The 20,631-nt window shown below is 45.0% G+C and overlaps 1 protein-coding gene across 1 annotated transcript in view; it reads left to right on the forward strand.

Moving 5' to 3' along the window:
- The first annotated feature begins 12,271 nt into the window (after nt 1-12,271).
- The window catches only part of CDK17 (cyclin dependent kinase 17), a 189,110-nt gene continuing 180,750 nt past the window's right edge, over nt 12,272-20,631 (forward strand). The window contains exon 1 of the mRNA XM_048835534.2: nt 12,272-12,436. The gene's annotated coding sequence lies outside the window, so the exon portion shown is untranslated. The remainder of the gene's footprint in view (nt 12,437-20,631) is intronic.

A 20,631-nucleotide genomic window follows, 5' to 3' on the forward strand; every position in this document is an offset into this window, starting at 1 on the left:
ACAACTACAAATAGTTTCCCTTGTCTACATTTGGGCATGAGTGCAAATATACCAGTGGTTAATCATCAGTTGCTGAAGTCTGGGCAAATTACTAGTGGAGATAAGACCCCTGTCATGACTGGGTCTTAGGCAATCAGAGTTGCTGATCAGAGGAGTGGTGCCAGAGGTCAGAGCCAGAGTCAGCTGTCAAGCCAAGGGTCAGAAATCAGGGGCAGGGATCAGGAGCAAAGTAGGAAGGCAAGAACCAGAAAAGCAGGAGTCAGGTAAGAAGGCAGAATCCAATAAAGCAGCCACCCAAAAATTCACCTTGCTGCACAATTTCCTGTGCCTCCTTCTGGCTTAAAGAGCCCAGCCAGACCAATAGACCTGGGTGCTCCTCCAGTCAGGACTCCTATAAGCCGTGCCTCTGATGGAGCTAAGGTAGCATTAGCCATTCAGCCCACCAGTTACTAACCAGCTACTAGATCACGGGTGGGCAAACTTTTTGGCTCAAGGGCCACATCTGGGTGGGGAAATTGTATGCAGGGCCATAAATGTAGGGCTGGGGCAGAGGGTTGGGGTGCAGGAGGGAGTGCGGGGTGTGGGAGGGAGTGTGGTGTGCAGGAAGGAGCTCAGGCAAGGATTGGGGTGCAGGAGGGGTGTGGAGTGCGGGAGGGGTGCAGCAGGGGGCTCAAGGGAGGGGGCTAAGGGGCTCCGGGCAGGGGCGCGGGGTGCAGGAGGGGTTCGGGATGCAGGCTCCAGCCCAGTGCCGCTTACCTCCCTGCCTGCCCTGGCTCCGCGCTGCTCCGGGAAGTGGCCAGCATGTCCAGCAGTGGCTCCTGGGGGTGGGGTGGGGTGGGGCAGGCAGGTCCACCATGCGCTGCCCTCGCCTGTGGGTACCACCTCCAAAGCTCCCATTGGCCGCGGTTCCCCATTTCCGGCCAATGGGAGCTGCGGGGGGGGGGGGTGCCTGCAGCGAGGGCAGTGCATGGAGCCCTCTGCCCTCCCCTCCTCTCCAGGGGCCACAGGGACATGGTGCTGGCCACTTCTGGGAGTAGTGTGGGGTCAGGGCAGCGGAGCCTGCCTTAGCTCCGCTGCGCCATGGACTGACAATCCTGCGGGCCAGATTGAAAGCCCTGATGGGCTGGATCCTGTGGGCGGTAGTTTGCCTTCCACTGTACTAGATGGTGGCTAGGATGTGAAGACTCCGTGGGGAACTCTAAACTAAAATTCAAGATCTGTGGAGTCACTTGTAGAATCTACCAGAGAGAAAAAAAACATTTAGCTTGTTTCTTAAAAGGACAATCTTCCTCATATTGCTATTTCCTGCTATCATTCATTCAAAGATGAAGGTGGTCCTAGTTTCTCAATGAGGTAAAAGAATCCTTTTTACACATGAGGTCTGCAAATCAAACTTTGAATTGAGCCCAAGAAACCTAAAAAAAAATACTTTATGTGAATAAAGGCATGCAATGAGAAAGTAAGACATTAACTACATTTGAGTATTTTAAATTGATTACATTTTTTGCATAGGTGGAAGATTATCCTAATAGAAAAGTGTATTCTACAGAACAGTACATAAATAGCTCTTACTGAGAGCAGAACAATAGCTGTTTTTTCTATCACAAAGCAGAAAAACAATTAGTTAGAGTATATTGCATTCTTTAAACATTTTTGGTATCCAGGAAAAAGAACACGTAATATTGTATTTAGCTATCACTTCCCTTTTACTTACCTGCCAAGACTTTCAGTTTTTCCCCTGCAATTGGGCACATCACTTACACTAAAGCGCAATGCTTTCCTACATTGTTAGATGTTTGTGAGGTCATCGGTTCCTGCTGTTGAAACACAGAATCCTGAACTTGACAGGAAAGTAACTGCTTTTCACATACTGTATATTGTTTTAAAATATATATGTATTTGTAATGTTTAAATCCACTTATATATTTATTTTACTGATTTGAGATCCATCCATGAGGTCTGTTATTTTTATTGACAAACACTAATAATATCCTACTGCTGTATAAATGCTGAGGAAAAGCCAAGACATTTATATTCAAAGCAGGAAACATTGGTCCCATGACTGCTCTTGTCCTATTCCTGTATGTATATTATACCTAATGGCTGATGTAGATTTCATCATTTTTTCCAGAGGCAGTAGTTCATTCTACCAGCATCTATGTACTGCATTCTGTTTGTTTTAGAGAACAGACCAATTGTGTGCATCAAACACTCAGAGAACACTGTGTCTGTAAAACTAGTGTTTTTTTTAAATTAATGGTCAACTGTACAGAAATATGATTGATGGTCACATATTCCATTTAACTGAATAATAAAGCAAATCAACTAATATAGTTACACTAAAAAGAAAACAAGTCTCCTGACATGAATTAATCAAAATCTGATCCTGACTTCTTTCCTTTTTTCAGTGTCTTGCTTTCTTTCCTCTGTCTTTTGCATAGGTGTCAAATGCTTAATAATAACTACTCAGGAATTTTGTCAAGAGGCATTTCTGATTATCTCCTATACTCACAACAGACCAGGGTGCTGGAACAATTTGTATAATGGAGGTCCTGAGAGCCATTGAACCAAATTGTAAACCCCACATATGATGGAAACCACCTCAAGCCAAGGGGTGTGGCAGCACCCCTAGTTCCAGCACATATGCAAGAGACCATAAAAAACAATTCACAGGAATAATAAGTTTAAATGATTATTCAGAAGCTGTTAAAGTCCTGTTAAAATCACAGCCTTAATTCAATGTGAGGAAAGGTTGGAGTTTCAAAGTTAAGGCTGCACAATTAGAAACGGTATCTGCTTTAATTATACATATCTTGCCTTTTGACAGTTTGTGTTGCAATCTTGTAATTATTTTTATTTGTCTTGCTGATTTCAGATAAACTTACATTTTAATTTAAGAAAGCAAGTGTCCCAGGGTAGCTGGTCCCTGTAACTGAAGTGGGTCCAGCTCTCCTATGCCAGGACAGGTGTGCCCATTTGGCCAATTAAGAGAGCCAGGCAGCACTTCGGGGGTAAAACACAAGTGAGTTCTAAGAAGACTGACAAAAAGTCTTCAGACAATTGAGAGGAGAAATTGTCCTTCTTCCATGGGACTTCTGTGGTACCAAAGAAGAAGTTACTCACCTTGTGCAGTAACAATGGTTCTTTGAGATGTGTGTCCCTATGGGTGCTCTACTATAGGTATGTCTGTGCCCTTGCACTGCTGATTGAAGAACTTTGGTAGCAGTGTCCGTTGGGCCTGCACATGTGCTGTCTCTCCTTGTTCTGTGCCACGAGGCTAGCCAGCGCATGTGGGCTAACCATCTTCAGTTCCTTCTCTACCACAGAGTCATAAGTGAGAACTCCAAAGTAGAGGGAGGAGGGCGGATAGTGAAGCATCCATAGGCACACACATCTCGAAAAACCATAGTTACTGCAGAAGGTAACTTCTTCTTTGACTAGTGCCCCATGGATGCTCTGCTGTAGGTGACTTCCAAGCAGTACTCCTTGGGACTTCGGAGTTAGGTTAGTTACAGGTGATAGTACTGTGGCGCCAAAAATGGCATCAAAGACAGAGTCACATAATGTTCTGCGAAGGTGTTGATGCCCATGTCACCGCTCTTCAGATTTCTTAAAGAAGGCGGCAGATGAGAAGGTCGATCTCATGAAATATATACTGACCGAATCTGGAGGGGTCATGTTTCGAATTTGGTAGCACTGTCTGATGCAAGTCAAGACCCACTTGGAGAGTCTTTGGTCTGATATCACTGAGCCCTTAGACCTTTTTGCCATAGAGAGGAATAGCCTAGGGAACTTCCTGAAGGCTTTTGTCCTATCGAGCTAGAATGCAAGGACTTTTCTAACGTCTAAGGTATGTAGTATGGTCTCCCTATTGTCTTGGTGAGGCTTTGGGGTAGAAGGCGGGAAGAGGTATAGACTGATTCATGTAAAATGAGTAGGTCACTTTAGGGATGGACCTTGGATGCAGTCTGAAAGTAATCTTATCTGGGAAGAACTGCTATTTTTCGTATTCTTCGAGCCGAGGTAATTGCTATCAGAAAAACTGTTTCCATCTACAGGTATGCTAGTGAACATGTGGCCATAGGGTCAAAGGAGGGCCTGGTCAGCCCCTTCAGCACTAGGGGGTAGGAAGCCGAGGTTGAGGGAAGAGGTTTGTTATTCCCTTAAGGAACTTTTTAGTGATTGGGTGCAAGAGTACTAAGTACCCCTCTACAGGTTAGTGAAATGCCATGATAGCTGCTAGGTGGGCCCTGAGAGAGCTCAGGGATAATCCCGATTTTTTTAAGGGTTAGAGCATATTCCAGAGTATGTGGAAGAGTTGCTGACACTGGAGAGATTTGTGGGACATGCACCAAATCTGGAACCTGGACCATTTCTGCAGGTAAGTGTGTTGTGTGGAGGACTTTCTACTGTGCAGTAGAACCTCCTGTGCTTCCTTTGAGCAGGAGCTCTCTAGGTGCTGGAACCACGTAAGATCCATGCTTTGAGGCGGAGGATCCCCAGGTTGGGATGCATGGTACACTCTTTGTCCTGAGAGAGACGGTGTGGAGTGGCTGGAATGGAGATCCGTGGGCACGTCGTGAGCTGCATCAGGTAAGTGTACCAGGTCTGTCTTGGCCACGTGGGAGCAATCAAAATTACATAAGCTCCATCCCTCTTTATCTTTAGTAGGACCTTCAGCAGAAGAAGAAACGGAGGGAAGGCATAAAGAAGGCCCTTGTCCCATGGGAGGAGGAAAGCATTGCCCAGATAGTGCTGTCTGATCCACACCCTGGGACAGTATCATGGACACTTTTTGTTCTGGTAAGTGGTGAACAGATCTGTGGACAATGTTCCCCACTGTGTGAACAAGTTGTGAAGTACTGATGGGTGCATCTCCCACTCATGATTGTGTGGGAATGTGTGACTGAGCTTGTCCGCAATCAAGTTTTGCATGCCCAGGGGGTAAGCTGCAGGCAAGGTGAGGTTGTGAGAGATGCACCAATTCCATAGTCTCATCACTTGCATGTATAGGGAGGGCGATCTGGCCCTTCCGTTGACAGCTGATATAATACATGCAGGCTATGTTGTCTGTTAGGATTTTGGTATGTGATCCTGTTATCAGAGGGAGGAAATGGGTGCAGGCATTCCTGACTGCTCTGAATTCGAGGAGACTGATGTGCAGGGATATCTCTTCAGTTGACTATTTGCCTTGCATTATGAGACTAAATGCACACCCCATCCTATGAGGGATGCGTCGGTGGTAAGGAGTGACAAAGATGACTCCTGTGAAAGGGGGATCCCTTTGCATGCATTGGTTGGGTTCTTCCACCAGTCCAGGGAGTTCTTGATCCTGGTGGGTAGTGTCAGGAGTTTGCACAGACTGTCTCTGTTCAGTCTGTAAACTGAACTGAACCACATCTGTAGGCATCGTATGTGGAGTCTGGCATGCGGAATCACCACTGTGCTTACTGCCATATGTCCCAGGAGTTGGAGGCAGTTTCCAGCTGGCACTTGAGGGATGCATTGAGCTGTGTCTATAAGAGAGACCAGGGATAGAAACCTGTCTTGAGGTAGGAAGGCTTTGGCCTGTAGCGCATCTAGGTCAGCCCGTATGAATTCCAGACATTGCCCTGGTGTGAGGGTTGACTTCTGGGAATAGATCTGTAGGCCACGTTCCGTGAACAAGCATATCGTCGCCTTGGTGGCTCGACGAGCCTCTTGAAGCAATTGGAGTCTGAGGAAACAATCATCCAGGTAAGTGTAGATCATTATCCCTTATGATCGTAGATGAGTGGTCACCACTGAGAGAACTTTGGAAAATACTCTCAAGGTCACTGAAAGTCTGAAGAGGGGGACTCTGTAGTGGTCGTGCCCCAGAGTGATCCTGAGAAAATGTCTGAGAGTCGGTAGTATTGAAATGTGAAAGTAGGCGTCTTGTAGGTCAAGGGCCAAAAACCTGTCTCCGTATTCCAATGATGGAATGATCGTTGATAAGGTGACCATATTGAACTTCTGAGTTTTGATGAACTCGTTGAGAGCTCTGAGGTCCAGAATGGGTCTCCAACCTCCCTTTCTTTTGGGTGTTAGGAAGTAACAAGAGTAAAATCCCTCACCTTGTAGATGTTGAGGAATTGGTTCTAGTGTTCCTAACTTCAGGAGTCGATCTATCTCCTGGCATAGTAGACTCTCGTGAGACGGGTCTCTGAAGAGGGATGGGGAAAGGTGTTGTGGAGGGGATAAGGAGGTCAAGTGGATGGAGTAACCGGATCTGACAATTTCTAGGACCCATCTGTCCAACATTATATGCTCCCAGGCATTGTAGCATGCTGCCAAACGGTGGCCAAATGGGTGCATGGGCACAGGTAGTAGTGGGGAGAGGACTCGTGGCACCTTGACCTGCCCACCAAAAGTGGTGCTTAGGAGCAGGTGATTGGGTCGATGATTGGGAGACGGAAGACTTCCATTGTCCTTTTTTCTTTGGGACTCATAGTGTTGTCATTACAGGAATTGGGACACATAAGGCCATTGCTTGTATTGAGGGCTAAAACATCTCTTTTGCTTTGGTGTGGTGCAGGGTGGCCTTGAGGGTGGCCTTGAAATCCTTCAAGAAGGCACCTTCTCAACAAAGAGCTTTACACCTTCAAAGGGAAGGTCCTCCACTATGGTCTGCATGTTCTTTGGGAATCCCAAGCCATGAAGCCTGTCTCATCACCACAGCCATGGAGATGGTCCTGGCAGTCCTGTTGGCAGTGTTGAGGGCCGACTGCAGTGATATTTTTGCCACCAGTTGCCCCTTCTGGATGATGGCCTTGAAGGAGTCCCAGGAGCTCTCTGGCAGTTTATCAATAAAGTCATTTACATTATTATAATTTGTGTAGTTCTATTTAGCCATGAGCACCTCGTAGTTGGCAATATGAAACTGTAAGGTGACTGAAGAGTACACTTTTCTACCAAAGAGATCAAGGTGCTTCCAGTCTCTGTCATAGGGTGTTGCTCTGGAGAGATGTTGTTGGCCATGAGAGTTCAGAGCATCCACCACGATAGAACTGGGTGGCAGGTGGGTGAATAGGAATTCTGATTGCCTCATGGGGACATAATATTTTTTTGTCTGCCCGCTTGCACATCAGGGCCACTGAAGCCGGGTGTGCCACACCATCTTAGCTGGGTGTAGGATAGCCTCATTGATTGGGAGGGTGATTTTTGAAGTGGATGAAACATGAAGGACGTCAATGAGCTGGTGGCATGGGTCTTTAAACTTTGTCCAGTGAAGAGGTGGATGTGGCCTAAGGTGTTATCTCCTCTTCTGTGTCCCCTTCCTGTTCCTCCATTTCTTGAGGTTCTGAGGCCCTCGATGTTGTGGCCAAGAGCATGCCTGGAGGGATCTCGGGCAATGATTGGTGCCCTGGAGACAGGCTGTTGCTGCGCCGCACTGGGGTCCCAGTATGGCCACTCTGGTGGCATAAGGCCTGGTGGGGGTGCCCATGGGTGGCCGTACCAAGATGGTGGGGGTGCCATTTGGTGGCACATTCCTGGACCTTGTTGGTAGTGGGTTCCCTATGGGAGGAGTACTGTGAAACGCCCTCTGTCTCACTATCGTATCCCTTGCTTGACAGTGGAGGGGCATGGCATGATTGTTGGGAGATATCCCATGATCTCGATACCAAGGGGCAGAGAGTTGGATGCCTCCAATATGCCTAGGTCACCAGTTTGATGGAATTCCGCCAGTACTGAGCATTCTGGCATCAGTGGTGGTATCGGGGGAGATGGAGACCTTGCTTGTACTTGTCTCTCCTGTGTCAGGTGGGCCAATATCACTGCCAGTACCGATGTTGACTCGTGTATCGGGAGCACTTTAGGGTGTTTGCCCTTCTCTGTACCGAAAATTCAGTGCCTGTGCCCAAAGGGTGTGTGGGCTTAGCAAAGGTGCCAGATACCGATGGTTGCCATGAAGCATGGGTGCCGAATGATCTTGGTGCCAAGGACACAGAGCAAAATGGTGATTTGCTTTCCTGGGTTCGCTAAGGAGACTTCTTGCTCTCTTTTTTCAATTAATGAGAGGAGTCTTTTGACCCACTATCCTTCAAAGTCAAAGGTTGAGGGGAAGACTTATACTCACTAGAGGGCTAGAGTTGGAGAGCTGCATCCATAAAGATGATTTTCTGGCAGAACTCTCTGTCCTTGCGGGATCTTGGTCAGAGCTGCTGGCAGAGGGAACACTTGTGTTGGATGTGGCCTTCAGTGAGGCAATGGATGCACTGTGGGTACTTGTCCATGACTGGATCACTTCACTGCAAGTGAGACACTTCTTGAAGCCAGGAGAGCCAGGCATACCCTTGTCCGGGCGGGGAGGAAGGGGCCTTTTTTTTTTCTTTCTTTCTTTTTAGGCATGGCCAAATAGAAAGTCAGAAGAAAGCAAAAAGGTTTTCAAAGAAGCTAAAATTTAACAAACGAAAGAGTTAACAATCCGCTAACAGACAGCTAAAGGCTCTGTCTCTAGGGGTGGTAGAGAAAGCACCTAGGACGGTTAGCCTGCATGCACTGGCTAGCCTCGTGGCGCAGCACAAGGCGAGACAGCGCATGTGTGGGCCCCACGGCCACTGCTACCGAAGTTCTCTGGTCAGCTGCGCAGGGGCGCAGACACACCTACAGTCCATAGGGACGCTAATCAAAGAAAAATCTTGTCTTCAGTTCCTGACAGGTAATATAAGTACTTCAGCAGGTGATATAAGTACTTCAGCTGCTAAAAGTCTATCATGGTGAAATCTTAGCCCCACTAAAGTCAAAGGCAAAACTACCATTGACTTCAATGGAGTCACAATTTCACACTCTGGCTCTAGCACCTGGTGGTTCCCAGGCCCCTTCTGCCCAGCTGTCTTCAAATGCCCTACTCCTCTCAGGCTCCCAGACGCCCAGGCTCTGTAACCCACCCCTCCCAACTGCCTTAATTGCCACAGAATTTCTCCTCCTGGCCACCTATCACTCTCCAAGGCAGGAGGGAAATAGCACCAGGAAATTCACTTCACTGGCCTCCGCTGACCCATCACACTTGCTCATTTTTCAGCTTCTTTTCTCTCTCTTATACCATAATTTCCCTACTTTTCCCATCACAATATACTTCAAGGGTTGACAAAAATGTGTATAAAACAGAACAGGACCCTCCTCCCTCAGAATGTTTTAAAATATTTGCAGCCTTTAAATAAATAGCACAGCTCTCTGCTCACACACACCCCTTTGTGAAACACCGTTTAGTTTAATACTATTTATTCAATCTGTTTATAGTTGGGTAGTCCAACAGAAAAGATTTCTTATAAAACATTTATACAGCGCTGTACACTTACATGATAATTTACAACCATAACATTCCCTGCCCAGAAGAGTTTACAAATTGAACAAGATAAAGTAAACACTGGTCACCGTGCTACTATTCAGAGTTTAGGAGATCCAGTAAGAACAGTTTCAGGACACTTCCGGTGGTTCCTGACCCTTGAAAGAGTCTGATGAAAGAAGTGCCAAGAAGTGTCAAAGCTTCACTGTCTGCTCTCTGAGTTATTAAAAATCCCACTAGTTTTGTAACAGTAAAAGTGTTATCCTGGTGTCTTGGATAAATATCAAATTGGCAGTCACATTTTGCCTCCATCAATTCCCTCTGCCCTTCCAAATTGGATGGTATTCTTCTTTGTGCCCTAAGCTACTGGGCATTCCACCTCAGATTACGGTACTGCATTAATGAGCAAAGTGAATCCTATGTGTCCTGTAAGAGCTGGTTCAACTCCTGCACTCCTTATTTAGGCAAATGCAACTTATTTCCCTTTGTTGGGGTCCAGATTCTCTACTCTGTTCTGGCTCCTTTGTGGTGCCTAAAAGGTGCGAAGAGAATGGAAAGCAGCCAGGTCTGGACACCTGAGAATTTCCCTGGAGTAGGGGAGCTCTCAGTTGGCACACAGCCTTGGTACTCAGCTTCTATGCTACCCCACCATTCACTTGGCCCTTTTGGGTAGAGGGACTGTCCAGAGCTGCATTCTGTGGCTCTTCTCAGCTGTCATATGGTCCCTCAGGAACTGCAGCCAGCTAGTGTAAGTTAGAACAAATCCTAGCCTACTCCAATCTCTACCAGGGCACAGAGTAGCACAGATCCATCATAAGAATCAAGGAACCATAAACAGTTTCCCTGCTTTTTCTCCATCTACACCTACACTGAGCTGAAGCTCAATGAAGCAAAGAATCTGGGCCTATGTTTTGCCTCAGTAAGGAGTATAGGATTTGGCCTAGTACAATCATTTACTAAAGTTTGTAAAATGCAAGTGGATCCATTTTGATGAAAGGTGCTGTTATTTGCACTGAACTTTGGCCAATTAATAAGGGAAAACACACAAACGGACAACAAAAATCAATACTCCTCCCCCTTCCCCCCCCCCCCCCCAAAAAAAAAAAAAAAAAGGCAATGAGCCCTGAGTTACATCAGTGCAGTGGGTACATTTCCTGGTACTTGCATTTCAAATACTTTTTTATTTGTACTTCACTGACATTTTCAGACCATCAAGAAATCACTAAAATGAAGTGAGATCTGGTCTTTTCATGATACTTCACTTCCTGTATATTAGAAATGTAAAAAATATGAATCAGTGGGGAAGAATACAGAGCCTGCAGTGCTACTTCCTGGCCCTTACTAACCTCCAGGGGGTAGGAGCAGAAGGGTTACAAAGAAATTCAGGGACACAATGGACTGACTGCGAGAAGTAGGGAACTGGAAACAGCCACTGAAAAGAAGAAATGGAGAAGAAATTGTGAGTGAGAGAAAGGGAAAAGAAGCATTGCAGGTACAAATATGGGAAGGATGGTTTTGTGACAAATGCACAAGACAAGGGCTCATGATTCATTGTATAATGCTGCAAAAGTCACAGCACTTCCATGTGCCTCAGTTTACCAACCTGCCAAATGGGTGGAATTTCCACCACCACACAGGCAGGTGAAGGGACCTTACCATCTTCAGATAAAAGTTTTTCCAGTAGCAAACATTAATTATTATTAGATGCTGGTAAACAGGCTGAATTAGAAAATGCTCACACTGTTCACACACTTACATGCTGTTAAAATGTCACTTAAGGAACTACTTAGACCTTCAGGACTTGTGTATTACTCAGCATGGTGGCCAGTGTAAACTGCACATCACCTGTGCAGTGTATCTGGAGGTAGAACCATGTGGCTGGGAAAACCTCGGTAGCCTGATGCAGCTCTATCTCCTGAGTATAATCTGTGTTTGGGGGGAAGCTCCTTCTTCTACGAAGGACGTGTGGAGGGACCTTTTGGAGAGGGGGATGCTCCCTTTTGCAGGAAGGGTGTATCTCCTTGGGGGGAAGCTCTCTCAGGTGGCATGTGTGTAAAGGGGATGTTCTGAAGGGGGAGGTCAGCATCCTAACCTGGTTGTGTGTGAGTGAGAAATATTTTGGAAAAACGGTGGAGACCACTCTTCCATGTTTTTGGAGGGAGCAGCACTTCTCCTGGGTAGGATGGGATAGGGGAAGGGTTGCTTTTTGGGGGACAGCCCTCTCCACATCGGATGGGATGTGTGTAGGGGAAATATTTTGGGGGAGCAGTTCTTTACCTGCTGAAAGATGTGTATGCTTTTGGAAGCAGGGGCAGACCCTCTCTCCTCTGTGTGTGTGTGTGTGGGGAGGGTGTTTAGGAGTGGTGTGGGGGGGGAAGCACTTTTCCAGGGGGTGGGGGGATGTTTGGAGGGGAAACCCCGTTCCAGTAGGGGTGTGCGTGTAGGGAAGCCCCTATCTGTGGGGGATGCGTGCGTGGGGGGATGATGTGAGGGGAGGAAGCCCCTTTCTAGGGTGTGTATGTTGGGGGGGAGCCCCTTTCCGGGGACGGGTGTGGGGAGAAGCCCTGGGCGGGTTACACTTGCTGGCTTACAGCAATAGCTGGAGCTGGCTGCCTGGCGCTCCCTGGGCCGGACGGGCTCTGCAGTGGCCGCCGCAGACACTAGGTGTCGCCCTGGCCCCGCTCTCCCACTGCCCCTCCTGGGCTCCGGCTGCGCCGTCCCCGAGCGAGCCGCTGGAAGAGGCAGAAGCGCCGCCGCCGAGTCCCTGGCCGCCAGCCTCGCCCCGCAGCCGCGCGCCCCCGCTCGCGGCTCCCATCGGCGGCGAGCGACTCCCTGCCGAGGGCCGGGCTCCGGGGGTGCTCGGGGGGCGGCGGCCGGAGCGGGGTCGGGAGCCGCGGAGGCGGCTCGGGAAGCAGCCATGTTGGCGGGGGGAGTAAAGTGACTCTCGGCGGGGAGGGGGAAGCGGCCGGGGCGCCGCAGCGCCTGGGCGGAGGAAGCGGCTCTCGGGGCGGCGGAGCGAGCGGGGCTCGGCGCCCGGAGGCGGCTGCGTCCGGCTGCGGCTGCCGCGCTTAGGAGGGGGAGGAACCGCCCCCTCCCCCACTCCGGACCAGCGGAGACCCGGCGCGGCTGGTGAGTCGGGGCTGCCCGTTGTCTCCTCTCCCCGGGGTGGGGGTCCCGCTCCCGGGGCTGAGCCGGGCCCGGCCCGAGGAAGGGGGCAGCCTTGGCCCTGGGAGGGGTAAAACTAGGCCCAGAGGGAGGGCAGGGGGCTGGGCCCGGGGCTGTCAGAGCAGCGCGGGGGTGACCGGGTGCCTACGTGGCTCTGCCCCCCGGCAGTGACCCCGTGGGGCGGGGGGCGCTGTCCGGGCCGCTCCGGGGGCTGGGACGGGACCGGGTCGGGGTTACCGCCGCGGAGCCCCCGGCCCCTCCTGCGTTTCCGGGATGTGACTGCAGCAGGCAGGCGGCAGCCCGCAGGGTAACACAAATAGGTCCCGGGGGCGGCCCCGCGGCTCCCTGAGGGCGATGCGGAGACACTGACTAGCGCAGGAAGGACGCGGCGGGATCCTACCCTGTTGTGTGCGGGGGCTGGGGAGGGCAGGGTGCGTGCTGGTGCTGCTGTTGACCATTTTGAAAAATTTGAAGGCACAAGTAAGTTAGGCCTGAAGGAAAAGTTGATTGTCGCCGTGAATGCCTCGTTCCGTGTCTCTGATCTGAATGTTATGTATAAGCTCTCTCTCCTTCCCCCCCATGAAAGATGTTTCTCTCCCTGACAGCTCCTCTCCTCCAGCCCCCACATGTATGACACATGTACTTACATTGCAGGGTTTTTTCTTCTTCTCATTTTTTCCTTGACTAAACAGTGTTTTTGCCCTAAGCTTTGGGAAATGATTTCCAAATGATAGGATATATGAACACTTATTGACTCTGAACGGCTGTGAACGCCCGCTCTCCCTCCCCTTCCTCTCTGGGGTTTGTAATATCCTAGATGCAGCCTGAGCAAAATAGATCTTCTCCCACAAGAAAGGGGGAAACTACTTGGCATGAATCACATTATATTTTGTGGAAAGTCATCACACTTTTTATAATAGAATTCATAGAAATGGATTAGCTACTTCTCAGACAGTATTTTGCTGGCCTTGATTCCTTTTATCTCTCTTCTCTGCAACAATTTTGGTTGCTGGAGAGAATTTAAAAGTTGCTCTGAATTTGGTACTGTCCTTGGCACCTTGTTTATGACAGTTAACAATATTGCCAGTGTTGTGAGGAAAATCAGGCAGAGGCATATCATAGCCCAGGCCAAAGAATTCCTTTCAGAAACTCTGCATGCTTTCCTCTCCCCCACCCCCCCCATACTTTATTCAAGGGTACAAAGTAAAACAACAAACACCCCTGCCCCAGACACTTACCTTGTAGTCACTCAGATTTGGATGTGTGTTGGGATGATAAATGTTCATGTAGCTTTTTAAATGTATTTATTTTTACTTGCATTCATTTGAGTTGGAGAGCTACTTGCCCTGAAATGTGAGGTTAAGAGCTTGGATGCTTTTGGCCAGATTAAAGCATTTATGGAAACTGGGACTTGGTACTAAATTTGGGTTTATTTTTAAATAAATATAATTCAGAAAGTAAAGTAGATGATCTGGCATTGTATGCATTTAAGATATTAGATAAAATGAGATGTGCTTTATTGAAATCCCATGTTCTGATTTTGTGACACATCTGCATACTTTTGTTAATGACTGGAGACAAACTGTGTTTTGCCTAATTAACATTAAAATACCAAGTATAACTAGATATTGAACTAAGTCTCTAAAAATAGTTTTGTATTTTTACTTGAAAGGACAATGTAATATATAGAAATAGTTATCACATTAAGCTGGTAAAAGGTCATTAAACTTTCAGATCCCAAAACATACTTTTTATTTTGGTGTAACTATTTAAATAACAATTGTCTTTGCAGTACAGACTGTGGATTATGAGAGCTTCAATAAGGAGAACATGATAGTTAGGTCCCTGTCCTGTAAGCTGTTTTCCACACATGAGTCAGTGGGGCTCTACTTGGGTACAGAGGCACCTCCACATGGAGCAGCTTGCAGAACGGGACAAAATCATGAAGAAAGTGGAGGGTTGTTTCATCTCTTCTATGGGTTGAGGACGTAGTGTCTTCACTGACCTTTTATTATGTAAAACACTAGAGAGAGTCTCTTTGCTAGTAATAAGCAAATATCTTCAAAATATTCTGGATAATTCCATTTATAGCTCATAATCTAGTTGGGATTGATAACAGCTGAGAACAAAATTGATCTGTTTTCTCAACCATCCTTGCTTTAATTTTGCCATAAATCTTATGAGTCTGAAAAAACATGATTACTGGTTAGTCTGAATATTAAGAGTTAATATTCTGTGTGATTATATTGATGAACGGTGTTACTTTTAGAGTAGAATTGTGCAGAATTTTTTAAAACTTATTATCAAAATTTAAATCCTGCTCATTTCTTAAATTACTGTCTGCTGCTGAAAGGAAAAACTAGGCTTTTAGTGTAGTTTTTTAATTTATTCACATCTGTTTCAACTAGTCTTAATAAAACTAGCTTCTGTATAGTGTATTTAAACAGTCCAATCTGAAAAGTGCACCTTTCTTTTCAAGATGGAAAAAATAAAATATTTATTCAGAGAAGGGTAACCTGGAGAAGAATTCAATGAATTCACTATATTAATCTCTGTTATACAAATACTTTTTTTTTCTTGTTTTCCCTTTTTGGGGGGAACATCGGAAACCATGGGAATGTCACATACTTTTCAGCTTTTACTCAAGAATGGCTAAACAACTCTTTTAAAAAGCACTTAGCTAATACCTTCGGCACTGAATTTTTAGTTCGAATGCATTTTTGAAATGCACAATATAAATGTCCAAACCCCAGGATTTATCATGGAAATACTGTTCCTAGCTTAAATGTTGAGTTGCTGAATCATGGTAAACATTGTGTTTGTACTATAAATCATTAAAAATGTTTACTTTCATTTGTCCTAACTATAATTCTCTGTCCTCTTCTCCGCATCAGATAACTTTCTTGACATGTGTTAATGGAGGGTGAGATGCCCTTAATATAGAATCTTAAGTGCTTGGTTGTATGCCTTTTACGCACACACCAACCAAACTCTTCATATGTAATTACGAACAATTGGGCATCACTGTATTCCGTGACACTTAAGTGTTTCTGTTAAAAGCCCTAGGATTTATAAATATATTGTAAAAACATTGGTCTACTTAAAAACATGGTATAAAATGCATTTGGCCAAGAAGTTCCAGGAACTTAATGAAATATGTCTGTGCTTCCTAGCTGCTGCTTGCCTGTGGGGTGAGCTTTGATACCCCATTGGCCAAAACTTCACATTTACACTTGAAACTAAATAATCCTCTGTACTTAAATCAATACACATCTGTTGTCATGGCTAAACTGCCTGAATAATAGCTCTAGCAGATGTTAGTTTCCTCCTCTCTTGTTAAGGGAGGTGTTAACTTCAAAGCTGAGTTGAAACCACTTAAAAGACAAAAATTCTAAACAACAATTTAAGCCCAAAATATTCTTGGGTTGTGATATTTAACGATTGATGTTGACTCTTGCAATGTTCGGGAAAAAGGCCATAATTAGACTCAGCCTGTCGATTCAGTGCACAAGAATCCAAAAAAATAAAAATAAGAACTTCAGCTTCTTTTTAATCTGGTTGTAACAGGAATGTGTATTTAATCAAAGTACAGTATAGTCAGCTTGCCTCAAAATAACCTCGATTAGTGGTTCAATTTGTAGTTTTTGAAAAGTGTAGTTTCCTTGGCAGATTCCAAGTGACTGCTGGAAGAACTGATAAATATTAAAAAGAAAAGGAGTACTTGTGGCACCTTAGAGACTAACCAATTTATTTGAGCATGAGCTTTCGTGAGCTACAGCTCACTTCATCAGATGTATACCGTGGAAACTGCAGCAGACTTTATATACACACAGAGAATATGAAACAATACCTCCTCCCACCCCACTGTCCTGCTGGTAATAGCTTATCTAAAGTGATCAACAGGTGGGCCATTTCCAGCACAAATCCAGGTTTTCTCACCCTCCACCCCCCCCACACAAATTCACTCTCCTGCTGGTGCTAGCCCATCCAAAGTGACAACTCTTTACATAATCAAGTCGGGCTATTTCCTGCATAGATCCAGGTTTTCTCACATCCCCCCCACCCCCATACACACACAAACTCACTCTCCTGCTGGTAATAGCTCATCTAAACTGACCACTCTCCAAGTTTAAATCCAAGTTAAACCAGAACATCTTGGGGGGGGGGGTAGGAAAAAACAAGAGGAAACAGGCTACCTTGCATGCCTGGTATTGTTTCATATTCTCTGTGTGTATATAAAGTCTGCTGCAGTTTCCACGGTATACATCTGATGAAGTGAGCTGTAGCTCACGAAAGCTCATGCTCAGATAAATTGGTTAGTCTCTAAGGTGCCACAAGTACTCCTTTTCTTTTTGCGAATACAGACTAACACGGCTGTTCCTCTGAAACCTGATAAATATTAGTTGCTGAATGGAAGTGGCCTTTTAATAAAGTAGGAGCAGAACTGTATTTGGTAGACTTGGGTTGGAAATGTGGGGCAGGCTGAAGAAAGGAGATGCCTTATGAAGGTGATTTTGAATACAGATTGCCCTGCACTTGCCTTTTTTCCCCCTGTATATCTGTACTTCCACTTAACTTTATTGGAAAACGTTGCTATTATTGGAGCAAAGTGTGAAGTCATACAAGAATACAGTTGCATTTTTAGAATTAGGACCAGACCCAGAGTAATAGATATTTATAGAGTTTAAGGCCAGAAGAGTCCACTAGATCATCTGTTCTGACCTGCTGTATGTCACAGGCCATCAATGCCACCCGGCGTCTGCACGCTAAATCCAACAACCAACATTAGACCAAAGTATTACAGCTCACAGGAGACTAAGCTGTTATGTGCCACAGGCAGCGAATAGGTGCACTGACGCTCTTAGTCAGTCTGGAAGCATATCTATGTTGTTTATCTGGAATTATGGAAACTAGAGATGGAAAAGACCAATTAAGTCATTTAATCATCCACCTACCAATGTAGGATTCTTTTCCTTGGAGATGATTTAGTACTTAGATCTTGTCAGTATTGGAGAACGAACCATACCAACACAAAGTTCTCTGCCACATTTAGAGGTTTGAGTTCTAACACAATTTTTTTTAATTGATTTGAAAACTTGGTTCAGTATGGAATAGTGTATTAACATAGATCTTGACAAATGACAAAGAAGCTTGGAGGAACTGATCTGAGGAAAGTTTAGAAACTCTGTGGATGGCTTGGTCAGGTGACACCTGGGCATGAGGCAGGGAAAGAAAAGGAGAGATGATTGTCTACCTACCATAATTTGAAAAGTAAAAATACCAATTATGAATGGGAGTATAATTAGGCATAATGGAAAGAAATTTTGCAAGAGAAAACTTGATGAACATTAGGAAAGTTTCTAAACAAAAATATTTTGGGGGTTTTCTAAAAAACATAACTATGCCTCAGCATGGGTCTTTGAGTTTTCTTTTCTGCCAGTGTGGATTAAAAAAATCATTGTACTATAATCACGTTTGGGGAACAGGCTGGTCTTGAAGAAGGTCTTAATCTGTTCTTTTTTAGAAAGATGTTTGGTGTTATCAGTTAGGAAACCATTTTTTGGTTTTGTTTTACAAGAGATATACAAAAGCTAATGCAATGAACAGAACAGTTAAATACAATTATGTTGATGATAAAGAAATGCTAGCATACAAGCCCTACTGCTTTATGCTTTTAGTTTTTCCTTTTTCTACTGTAAAGAGGCCTTAATGGATGTTGCAGTTAGGAATTTTTCTTATGTTCTCCCTTTCTTTGTTTCACTTTTAGTCCACTGCTTGCAATTATACTCCTGCGCACACTCCCTGTTGGTGTTTTCAAATATTGGTAGAACAGTTACCATCTCTCATCACCTTCCCCTCACACAGCTGACGTATGGTTGTTATAACCACGTGTAGGCCCTGATCCTGGATTTACATATGTTCTTAAAGTCAATGAGAATACTTATATGCTTAAAGTTAAGTATGTGCATAACTGTTTGCAAGATCATGACCATTGCTTCTCTGAAGTATTATAGATTAGGGAAATTTTCAGTGTGTCATTACACTGAAGTCGTTACAACACTGCACATTTCCATAATCTAAACAGTGTTTCTTCAGAAAGTAATTTCTCCAAGCATTTTGTTGCTCTTCTCTGAATTCTGTTTGATTTTTCTGATATTGGGGTACCCTCATCTCTTTATGTATTTTATTTAGCTTTAAACCCCAAACATGTCTATACAATAATCTTTAGGAACCTTAACAACTAATCATAGAATCACACTGGAAGGGACTTCGAGAGGTCCAGTCCCCTGCACTCAAGGCAGGACTAAGTATTATCTAGACCATCCCTGACAGGTGTTTGTCCAACCTGCTCTTAAAAATCCCCAATGATGGAGATTCCACAACCTCCCTAGGCAATTTATTCCAGTGCTTAACCACCATGACAGTTAGGAAGTTTTTCCTAATGTCCAACCTAAACCACCCTTGCTGCAATTTAAGCCCATTGCTTCTTGTCCTATCCTCAGAGGTTAAGAACAATTTTTCTCTCTCCTCCTTGTAACAACCTTGTATGTACTTGAAAACTGTTATCATGTCCCCTCTCAGTCCTCTCTTCTCCAGACTAAACAAACCCAGTTTTTTTCAATCTTCTCTCATAGGTCATGTTTTCTAGACCTTTAATCATTTTTATTTCTCTTTTCTGGACTTTCTCCAATTTGTTCACATCTTTCCTAAAATGTGGTGCCCAGAAATGGACACAATGCTCCAGTTGAGGCCTAATCAGCGCAGAGTAGAGCGGAAGAATTTCTTCTCGTGTCTTGTTTATAATACTCCTGCTAATACATTTCTCCAGTTTGTCCAGATGATTTTAAATTTTAATCCTATCCTCCAAAGCACTTGCGACCCCTCCCAGCTTGGTATCACCTGCAAACTTTATAAGTGTACTCTCTATGCCATTATCTAAATCACTGATGAAGATATTGAACAGAACAGAACCCAGAACCGATCCCTGTGGGACCCCACTCGTTATGCCCTTCCAGCATGACTGTGAACCACTGAAACTACTTTTTGGGAATGATTTTCCAACCAGTTATGCACCCACCTTATAGTAGCTCCATCTAGGTTGTATTTCTATAGTTTGTTAATGAGAAGGTCATGGGAGACAGTATCAAAAGCCTTACCAAAGTCAAGCTATACCACATCTACCACTTCCCCCCATCCACAAGACTTGTTAACCTGGTAGCTTTCTTTGACAGGATGTTTGACATGATTTGGTCTTGACAAATCTATGCTGACTGTTATTTATCACCGTATTATCTTCTAGGTGTTAGCAAATTGATTGCTTAATTATTTGCTCCATTATCTTTCCGGGTACAGAGGTTAAGCTGACTGGTCTGTAATTCCCCGGGTTGTCCTTATTTCCCTTTTTATAGGTGGGCACTATGTTTGTCCTTTTCCAGTCTTCTGGAATGTCTCCTGTCTTCCATGACTTTTCAAAGATAATTGCTGATGGCTCAGAAATCTCCTCAGTCAGCTCCTTGAGTATTCTAGGATGCATTTCATCAGGCCCTGGTGATTTGGAGACATCTGACTTGTCTAAGTAATTTTTGACTTGTTTTTTCCTTATTTTAGACTCTGATCCTACCTCATTTTCACGGGCATTCACTATGTTAGATGTCCAGTCTCCACCAACCTTCTTAGTGAAAACTGAAACAAAGAAGTCATTAAACAACTCTGCCATTTCCACATTTTCTGTTATTGTCTTTTCCCCCTCATTGAGCAATGGGCCTACTCTGTCCTGAAGTATGCTGTAATGAAATGTATGATAATGGGTTGCCAGGTTGGTGTCTGCTACAGACTACCAAATCACGCTAAGGAACAGGATGACCATCTCTATGTGTAATGTGGGGGGGTGGAAGTTGGCATATCATGGGGGATTTCAATCTGAATGACATATGTTGAAGGTCTCCTCATATTGCCAGTACTAAATCATCCTTGGAATTTCTAAAAGGTATAGATGACAATTTTGCAACTTAAAAAATGTTGTATCCAACACAGTGGAATTGTATGTTAGACCTAATTCAGACTGTTAAAGAAGAATTGATCGCAGAGCTAAAGGTCAGTGGTTGCTTAGGTGCAAGTGATCATGATTTGATTACTTTTGTTATATATAACCACAATCA

Source organism: Caretta caretta, chromosome 1 (genome assembly GCF_965140235.1).
Source record: "Caretta caretta isolate rCarCar2 chromosome 1, rCarCar1.hap1, whole genome shotgun sequence".
In the NCBI taxonomy this organism is placed as follows: Eukaryota; Metazoa; Chordata; order Testudines; family Cheloniidae; genus Caretta; species Caretta caretta.